We start from the raw sequence: 9,974 nt of genomic DNA on the forward strand, positions 1-9,974 counted from the left end.
GCATCATCTCATTTGTAATAGTCCTTTTGGGTATTATTATACACAATTATGGAGCGCTCAAGCGAGGCTCAGGGTGTCACATAGCAGCAAGTTCCAAAATTTCATATGTCAGATTCTGAAACTTGTACTTTTTCCATGCCACTAATCTGAATAACAAGGGATGTGGGAGGAAGGGTTAGTCCAATAAACAGAGAAAGGAATGGAATGTATATAGAACAGCTGTATTCTCTAGGGGGTGCTGGGGTTTTCCACTTGTGCATTGAGAGTCACACTTAGTTTGATAACGAAATGATATCTGCACTTGTCATTATTTGAGATATGACTCTGGGCTCTCATTCGTTTACGTGCGTTGAGAAAGGAAAAAGTTCTTTTTTTTTTTTTTTAAAGATTTTCTTTCATTTATTTGAGAGCGAGTGAGCACATGAGCATGGGGAGGGGCAGAGGGAGAGGGAGAAGCAGTCTCCCCACTGGGCAGGGAGCCTGATCCGGGCTGATCCCAGGACCCTGAGATCATGACCTGAGCCAAAGGCAGATGCTTAACCAACCGAGCCACCCAGGCACCCAAGAAAAAGTTGTTCTTCATTAAACAACGGCATGCCACTGATTAGAAGATTCATTCCTGTTGCAAAGGGGTTAAAAGGTAAAATGTTGTGCATCTTGGAATCAATGAAATATGATATATTGTAAGTATCTCATTTGCTCTCACATCAACCCTGGGAGCTATTATTGTTTTCATTTTACAGATGAGGAACCTGAGGCTCATAGAATTTGAGTCACTTGGCAAGATTTCAAAGCCAATAAATATCAGAACTAGGTGTCAAACACATACCTGTTTGACTTCAATCACATAATCTTTCCGTATATCACCCTGCTTTCCTAGACTGTAAAAACAGAACAACAACAATAAGAAGAAGGATCTAGAGAGGATTTCTCTACCAGTTCCCACAATTTTATAAGATGCAATCCTTATAAGAAGTCTCTTATTTTACATAACTCACAGTGGTTCTGCTTTCCCTGATTGAACGCTAAATAATAGAGATACTGGTACTGGAAGTGAGCTCAGAAGAAAGTACACTCAGGTTCTGTACCTTGGCTTGGGTTCTCTACTGCAAGTTCTCTAATCTGAATATATTTAAAGGCATTGCTTACCCTGTTGTAAGTGGTAAAGGATATTAGTTGTAAGTTGTTAGTAAGCATTATGGCATACGGAGCAAATGTATTAAATTACCGTCTGTAGATATCTGTAATCAAAAGCAGACTCTGGGTGACTAAATAGTTGGTGACATAGAACATATCAGTGGATATAAGGAGTATCAGGGGCTTGATTGGTTGCTTCTAAGTGGACTAAAGAATTTAGGAAAAATAGGGGCGCCTGCGTGGCACAGCGGTTAAGCGTCTGCCTTCAGCTCAGGGCGTGATCCTGGCGTTATGGGATCGAGCCCCACATCAGGCTCTTCCGCTATGAGCCTACTTCTTCCTCTCCCACTCCCCCTGCTTGTGTTCCCTCTCTCGTTGGCTGTCTCTGTCTCTGTCGAATAAATAAATAAAATCTTAAAAAAAAAAGAATTTAGGAAAAATAAATGATGAGCTCTAGACTTTCAATTCCAAGCTTATGATCTAAGTAAGGGTCCAGAAATCTTCTCTACCATAAAAGAAACTCTTGTCTCACGTAACCTCCTGTCTAAGATTTCTAAAAATCAAACCAATGTCTTATCCTGTGGGTGGTTTGATCCTGTCTTGAATCACCAAACTGGCAGGGTCTCTTAGATGAAGTTAAAGCATTAATTGAGACTCTGAAAATTGGAGTGGGAGTATATGTGTGCATATTCTGATGAAGCTGGGATCTCGAACCCCTAAATTCCTCCAACCCTCCTTCGTCCGTAACAGCAGCCTATCTTTTGCAGTCTGAGGAGGCTAGTCTTCCGTCACTTGAAGAATCTGTAATGAGATTCCCTGAGGTAGTTACTTTACAGCAGACTCCTGGCTGCCCCCTCCTACCACCTTTACTGCTTCTGGAGCTATAACCAGATTCAATTCTCAACTCCCAGTATATCCCAGACATGAGATCCATAAGGAATTGCAATACGCACCAAAACACGATTTTTGCTAATTGACCTCAAGAGAACCATGAGTGGAGTGGGTCTTAAAGGCATTGGTGTAGGCGTTGGGCCAAGCTGACTTTGTTGATGGGATGCACTAAATACAGATACCAATGTCAGCATATTAGATCAAGCATGTCGACGTGGCTCTAACTATTTGACTAGTCGGTTGGATTGAAAAATGGATCCAAAGGTGGTCTATACTCAGTGAAGCTGAGATGCCAGACTTCTTTGATATTAGAGAAAGGTATTCTAAGCTTTGGGGAAATCAGAAGGTAGAGAAGATTTATTACTGTGAGACTGGTTTACTCACCCCCCCGAAGTGTGTCTAAGGAGAGCACAGAGAATATTCTTTCCACCAAAGCTGTGAAAAATACATTAGGGTGGGGGAGCACTGGCATTTTTGGAGAGTGCTGTGGTGGCTGTTCGCTACAGGCGTGGAGTGATCATAAGAACTCCTGCTACTGGATCTGGATCCCTGAGTTCCGTGGTGATGGGATCTCTGGGTGGGAGAAGCCAGGCTACCAGAGGTACAGTGGGCTTGGTTACTCTAATGGGTATCAGAGTTGAGGCAGACGTCAAGACAGAAGTCCATGACTTTGACTAGTTGACCATGGTGTCCCTGAACTGAAATAGATAGGCAGACTTCTAAGGTCTTAGTTGATTTGTATAAGTAGAAGCATTCTGGATCTGGTGAACAGAGGTCTTAAATATCACAAGGCACATCGACTGGTTGATGAGACTTGAGCCAGCTCACTGACCCAGAGCTCCTTGAATGAAAAGGGTGAACTGCCTTTGAGGAAGGTCCTTGCTGCATAGCCAAAAACTGTGTTGTGCATCTTCCTCTTTGCCTTCTTCAAAGCTACCTATGGCCATTTGCCAGTGTGACCATGAATTAGAGAAAAAAAAATCTGAAACATAATCATGCCCTTGTTTGTTTTTTATTACTGGGCCCTGGCTCTAAACTGATATGAATTCCCAAAGACCCCAAATCGCCATGTGAATCACCAGTCAGAGGAGGGGCTTATGGACTGATCAACAAAGTTTTGGCATGTTTCCATCTCATAGTGGACTCAGTGGTTCCCAAATCAACCTTTGACTATTTCGCAAGCTCCAGAACGCACAGGTAGAATGGATATATTAAAAAGTGGCAGAATCTCCACAATGGTTGCCTGAATCATGGAGGGAGGGCTATTATGGTAGAGAAGACCAAGTGAAGCCACCAGAACGGCCTCTACCTACAAAAATAGCAAACTAAGAGCAATATTATACTCATAGAGACATTCAGGTAAGCACCAAATTATAGAAGGATGTAGGGGTGATGATTCCTACCACATCTCCATTCAGACACCTGTTTGGTCTACTTAGTCTTTAGTTATAGGACTTCTGGGCTCTCTGTCTTATGCCTGAAGAACTCTTAATTTTGTTTTTTTTTTGTTCTTTTTTTTAAAATTGTGCTGGTGTTTGAAGGTGTTAGAGAACAAAGTGGTCAGGGAGGTAAAAGTTTGGGGGGGAGTGGAGTCTAATGTCTCAGGGGGAGAACTCCCTCTAGGGTGAGAGATGGCAGGAGAACTTCGTGTTTTACTTTCTCATTTCTGTTGTAGGCTCACGGCAGACCTGAGAACAGTTGGCTTTGTGCTGTTCTCTGCTCCATCTCATCTCCTTTCAATAGCCTCTGAATTGATCCAGTAGTCATGCTAGGCAGTCCTCAAGCCATCCCCTTCCCAAGGGTTTGGGTAGTCCCTTAAATCTGGGCGGCTTCTTTCATAAACCCTGCGGTGCTGCCAGTCTATCAGCAGGCAGCATTGGCCAGGCTGGCAAGAGATAGCTCCCTGCGTCTTAGAATCAAATCTATCAACGGCGATCTTCTCTTATCTGGTGGGCTGTTGGAGGAAGCCTGTTCGTACCAACTGTCCTTTTCACGTGCCTACTTGAAGTTTGATTTGTGGTTGCTGCCAAGAATGGGGTGGGGCAACTGCTCTGAGCCAGCGCGGCAAGAAGGGACAGAGGCATAGCCGCAAGGTGTCTTTTATGCTTTCCCTTCTGTGGCTTCGATTAACCGAAGGGGTGCTACTCAGGACCCTTCATTTAACCTTCCAGGACGTTTTCCCATGCAATCATTCTTCCGTTTGTTTGCTCCTTCTTGCATTTCCTTATCTCTTTACAGAACCATCCAAGAATAACTTTGTTCCTCCTCTTAGGTGCCATATATGATTGATATAATTTTGAACATTTGGCTGGTATATTGATACTGCCACGGTGAAGGGACCTAAGCACCAACATCTCCTGGTTAGGACTGATTTTTTAGTGCTTCTAAGAGGATTGTCATAAGGAGAAGAAAAGATGACATTTCCTAGGGCAAGTATCTCTCATTTAGATGCAAAGATCACGCGGTGAAGGCCATATTTCTGTGGATTCTTCAAGTTGCTCAACTCCTTCCTAATTTCATGGCCTTTCTATCCAGTCTTTTTTTTTTTAATTAAGATTTTTATTTATTTATTTGACAGAGAGAGACAGCCAGCGAGAGAGGGAACACAAGCACGGAGAGTGGGAGAGGAAGAAACAGGCTCCCAGTGGAGGAGCCTGATGTGGGGCTCGATCCCAGAACGCTGGGATCATGCCCTGAGCCGAAGGCAGACGCTTAACGACTGCGCCACCCAGGCGCCCCTCTATCCAGTCTTACTCCCTTGATAACCACATGACACCTGATTGGCACTATCTCCCTCATCCCAACCTTCCATTCATTTTCTCTTACTAACATATGAGTTCTTTCAGTGACGATATTTGTGTCAGTCTGGATATCAAAATTCTCTATTCCTCCCAGGCTCTGGGTTTCTGGGTGAAATGCCACTCATTCACCCACTTTAGCAGAGTCAAAAAATGTTTTGATGGGCATTTAGTAGATGCCAGACCCTGGCGATACAACAAGGTGCGTCCATATTCTTATGATGACAACACAAATAGCAAAGTGCTGCAATGGAGAGATGTAGAGATATTGCGGGATGGGAAGAGAAGCTCCCAGTCTGCCCTGGGAAGGCGGCAACATTGTCATTCCACCTGAGATCTCGACGATAGGTTATATTTTGCCATTGGATAAATTGAGACATGCTTTCTGACCAGAGGTAGCAGCATATCCAAAAAGGGCTGGAGAAAGGCTGGGTGACTGGGGGAACCACAAGTCACTCAGTATTACTGAAGCACAGTTAATGGAGAAAGGGTGGGAATGATGTAAGAGGAGGCTGGATAGGAGCCAGTTTAGGAATGGCTCTTCTGCTGCAAAAGTGTGGGGTGTGTCCCTACGTCAGTGGTTAAAATATTGTGGTCAAAACCACATTAATACGACATTTACCGTCGCCACCATTTCTAAGTGTGCAGAACTGTGGTGTTAACCATATGCGGATTATTGTGCAATAATCACTAGGAATTCTTTTTCATTTTGCAAAACAGAAACTACCATTGCTGCCCTCTCCTTCCCACAGCCTCTGGCCATCACCCATCTATTTGTCTCTAAGAGTTTGACTGCTTTAGATACTTCATATAAGTGGAGTATTTGTCTTTTTGCGACCGGCTTGTTTCACTCAGTATAATGTCCTCAGGTTCATCTATGTTGTAACATATGACAGGATTTCCTTCTTTTTTAGGGCTAAATAATATTCCATGGTGTGTATTTATCATGTTTTCTTTAAATGTTCCACCGTAGACGGTGGACATTTAGGTGCTTCTACCTGTTGGGTTGTTCTTTGTTTTTTTTTTTTTTTTTTTAAAGATTTTATTTATTTATTTGACAGAGAGACAGCCAGCGAGAGAGGGAACACAGCAGGGCGAGTGGGAGAGGAAGAAGCAGGCTCATAGCGGAGGAGCCCGATGTGGGACTCGATCCCGGTATGCCGGGATCACGCCCTGAGCCGAAGGCAGACGCTTTAACGACTGTGCTACCTAGGCACCCCTGTTCTTTGTTTTTTAATTGTGAAATCGATCATCTATACATGTAGGGCTAATAACTTACATGTATGGCTTAGCGAACAATTATCAAGCAGGCGCTCATATAACTATCACCCAGATTAAAAAATAGAACACAGCCAGCACCCAAAAGCTCTGTGTGGCTTCTGATAACAACCTGTCACTCCCACTAGAGGTAACCACTAACTTGACTTCTGGGATAATTATTCCCACCTCCCCCTTTTTTTTCTGTATCTACTTGTTTCCTGAGTTTGGATAAGAGTAAATCTATTTTTACTGCTCATGTATGTAACTCTAGACGATATAATTTAGTTGAATCTACTTTTGAACTTTATGTAAATGGGATGATATGTATGTTTTAAAAAGATTTTGTTTATTCATTTAAAGAGTGGGAGAGAGCGTGTGAGCTGGGGGAGGGGCAGAGGCAGAAGGAGGGAGAGAACGTCAAGTAGACGCCACACCAAGCATGGAGCCCAGTGTGGGGCTCGATCCCACAACAGTGAGATGATGACCTGAGCCGAAATCAGGAGTTGTAGGCTTAACCAGCTGAGCCACCCAGGTGCCCCATGTATTTTTTCGTAAGTTGCTTCTTTCATTTAAAATTATATTTGTGGGATTTGTTAATGTTGTTGTGTGTAACCCTGGGTCATTGTTTCTATTGCATGGATACATAACAACTTATATATTCATTTTACAGATTATGGACACCTGTTTCTAGTTTTTGATTATTACAGATAATGGCAGTGAAAGCATTCTTGTATCCCAGTGCACATTTGTGTGAGTTTCTTTATGGCTGTAAGAAGGAATGCAATCATTTGGTCCAAGCATATGCATACCTTCAACTTTAATAGGAAATGCCAAACTGTTTCCTGAATCATTGTACCGGTTTATGCTCTCACCAGCAGCTTGGAGGACCTCTCTTTGCTCCATATCTGCACTAACATATGGTATTTGCAGACAATTTTACAGAAAATTTCTTATTGGAGAATGACACAAACATATCAAAGTATACAAATTTTGTGCCAGAAGTCCTAGGGAGAGCAATTAGGCAAGACAAAGACGTAAAAGACATCCAAGAAAGCAAGAAGCAGAATTGTTATTTGCAGATGATATGATCTCATATGTAGACAACCCTAAAGACTCAGCCAAAACTCAAGGAATTCAGCAAATTTATAGGATATAGAATCAACATACAGAAATCAATTGCATTTCTTTCTTTCTTTCTTTTTTTTTTTAGATTTTACTTACTTATTTGAGAGAGAGAGAATGAGCAGGGGAAAGGGAGAAGCAGACTCCCCACTGAGCAGGAAGCCCGTTGGAGAGTTCCATCCCAAAACCCTGGGATCATGACCTGAGCGGAAGGCAGACGCTTAACTGACTGAGCCCCCCAGGCGCCCCATCAGTTGCATTTCTCTACGCTCACAACAAAATACCTGACAAATAAATGAGGACAACTATCCTATTCATAATACCCAAAACAATAAAATACTTAGGAATAGATTAAACATATATCAGATAAGGGGTGAATATCCAAAATATATCAGGGACTCCTACAAGCCAAAAGCAAAAACCAAAACAATCTGATTTAAAAATGGGTAGAGGAAATGAATATACATTTTCTGAAGAAGACATCCAAGTGGCTAATAGGTACATGGAAAGATGTTCAACATCACTAATCACCAGGGAAATGCAAATCAGAATCACAGTGAGATATCGGCTTACATATGTTAGAATGGCTTTCCTTAAGAAGACAAGATTTTTTTTTTTTAAAGATTTTATTTATTTATTTGAGAGAGAGAGAGACAGCCAGCGAGAGAGGGAGGGAACACAAGCAGGGGGAGTGAGAGAGGAAGAAGCAGGCTCATAGCGGAGGAGCCTGATGTGGGGCTCGATCCCATAACGCCGGGATCACGCCCTGAGCCGAAGGCAGACGCCCAACGACTGAGCCACCCAGGCGCCCCAGAAGACAAGATTTAACAAGTGTTGGAGAGGATGTGGAGAAAAGGCAATCCTTGTGCGCTGTTGGTGGGAACGTAAATGGTTTAGCTATTATGGAAAGCAGTGTGGAGATTCCTTAAAAAGTTAAAAATAGAACTACCATATAACCCAGCAATTCCACCTCCTGGTGTATATCCAGAGGAAATGAGAACAAGATATCAAGAAGATACCTGCACTCCCATTTTAATGCGGCATTATTCACAATAGCCAAGACATGCAGACAACCTATGTATCCATCAATGGATGAATTGATAAAGGAGATACATATACAAGGGATACTATGCAGCCATGAGAAAGAAGGAAATCTTTCGTTTACAACATGGATGGATACTGAGGGCATTCTTTTTTGGGAGAGAAGAGAGACAGAGAAAGACCGATATTGTATACCACTTTTATGTGGCATCTAGAAAAGCCAAAGTTGTAGAAACAGAGAGAAGAATGGTGGTTACCAGGGTCAGGGGTGGGGGGAATTGGGCAGATGTTGTGAAGGAGTCCAAACTTGCAACTAAAAGAGGAGTAAGTTCTAGAGATCTAATGCATACCATAGTGACTACAGTTAACAAGATTATATTATATACTTCAGAATTGCTAAGAGACTAAATCTTACATGTTCTTACCACAAAAAAGAAATGAAATGATAATTATGTACCGTGATAGAGATTTTATCCAAAGTTAGAGTGGTAATTGAATTACAATATGTAAATGTTATCAAATCAATACATTACACACTTTAAAGTCACACAATATTATATATAAGTTATATCTCAGCAAAGAAACGCTCACAAAACCCCATGAAGTCTACAAATCTTTTTTTTTTTTTTAAAGATTTTATTTATTTATTTGACAGAGACAGAGACAGCCAGCGAGAGAGGGAACACAAGCAGGGGGAGTGGGAGAGGAAGGAGCAGGCCCATAGCAGAGGAGCCTGATGTGGGGCTCGATCCCATAACGCCGGGATCACGCCCTGAGCTGAAGGCAGATGCTTAACCGCTGTGCCACCCAGGCGCCCCTGAAGTCTACAAATCTTAAATAGACTTTCAATATACAGTCTGCAGAGCAAAGTGCCTAAGTTTTATTGTGACTACTGTGAGCCATACCTCACCCTCGACTCTCCATCTGGGAGAAAGACACACTGCACTGGCAGGAAACGCAAAGAGAATGTGAAAGATATTATCAGAAACGGTTGGAAGGGCAGGCTCAGAGCCGGAAGGACAAAACAAAAGATGCATTTTGACAAGGAAAGATCCCTCCTACTCCATTCTCTGCTCCTCCTCCTGCAGGGGCAATGATCACGTCTCCCGCCAGTCTCCCAGGTCCTCCTCGGGCCCTTAGTATGATGCCAGCACCCCATATGGGGGGGTCCTCTTCCTCCTGGGATGATGCCAGCGGGAGCTGCTCCCGGAATGAAGTAGCCCGTGGAAGGCCACATGCCAACGATGTCTGGGCCCCCAGTGGTGACACCTCCCGCCTGCCCCCTGCTGGTGCCGGCTCCATCAGACAAATAAGGAGAGAGGGGACCCTCTTTATATCCATTTTATTTTGTTTTTTTTTAAGATTTTATTTGTTTATTTGAGAGAGAGAGCGAGTGCAAGTGTGGTGGGCGATCAGGGGAGCAAAGGGAGGGGGACAAGCGGACTCGGAACTGAGTGCTGAGACGGAGGCCGGGCTCGATCCCACGACCCTGAGATCATGCCCTGAGTCAAAATCAAAAGTCACTTGCCCAGTCCACTGAGCCACCCACGTGCCCTTCCTTAAGCCTGTTTTATATTACTTGTTCTATTTCCCCAGAAGATAACGGTGCTGTGACTCTGGGTGTTTCCTAACAGCAGGGCAAGGAAGACTTGCTCTCCCTTCCTCTCAAAGAGAGGATAGTTTTGGAAGGCAAGTAGTGGGGGGTGGGGAGGAAAAAGCAAGCAA

The 9,974-nt window shown here is 43.3% G+C and overlaps 1 pseudogene; it reads left to right on the forward strand.

The window, feature by feature from the left end:
• Positions 1-9,070: 9,070 nt before the first annotated feature.
• LOC103679301 lies at positions 9,071-9,974 on the forward strand (annotated as a pseudogene).

The sequence above is a fragment of the Ursus maritimus genome, unplaced genomic scaffold, assembly GCF_017311325.1.
Source record: "Ursus maritimus isolate PB19 unplaced genomic scaffold, ASM1731132v1 scaffold_36, whole genome shotgun sequence".
NCBI classification, from domain to species: Eukaryota; Metazoa; Chordata; class Mammalia; order Carnivora; family Ursidae; genus Ursus; species Ursus maritimus.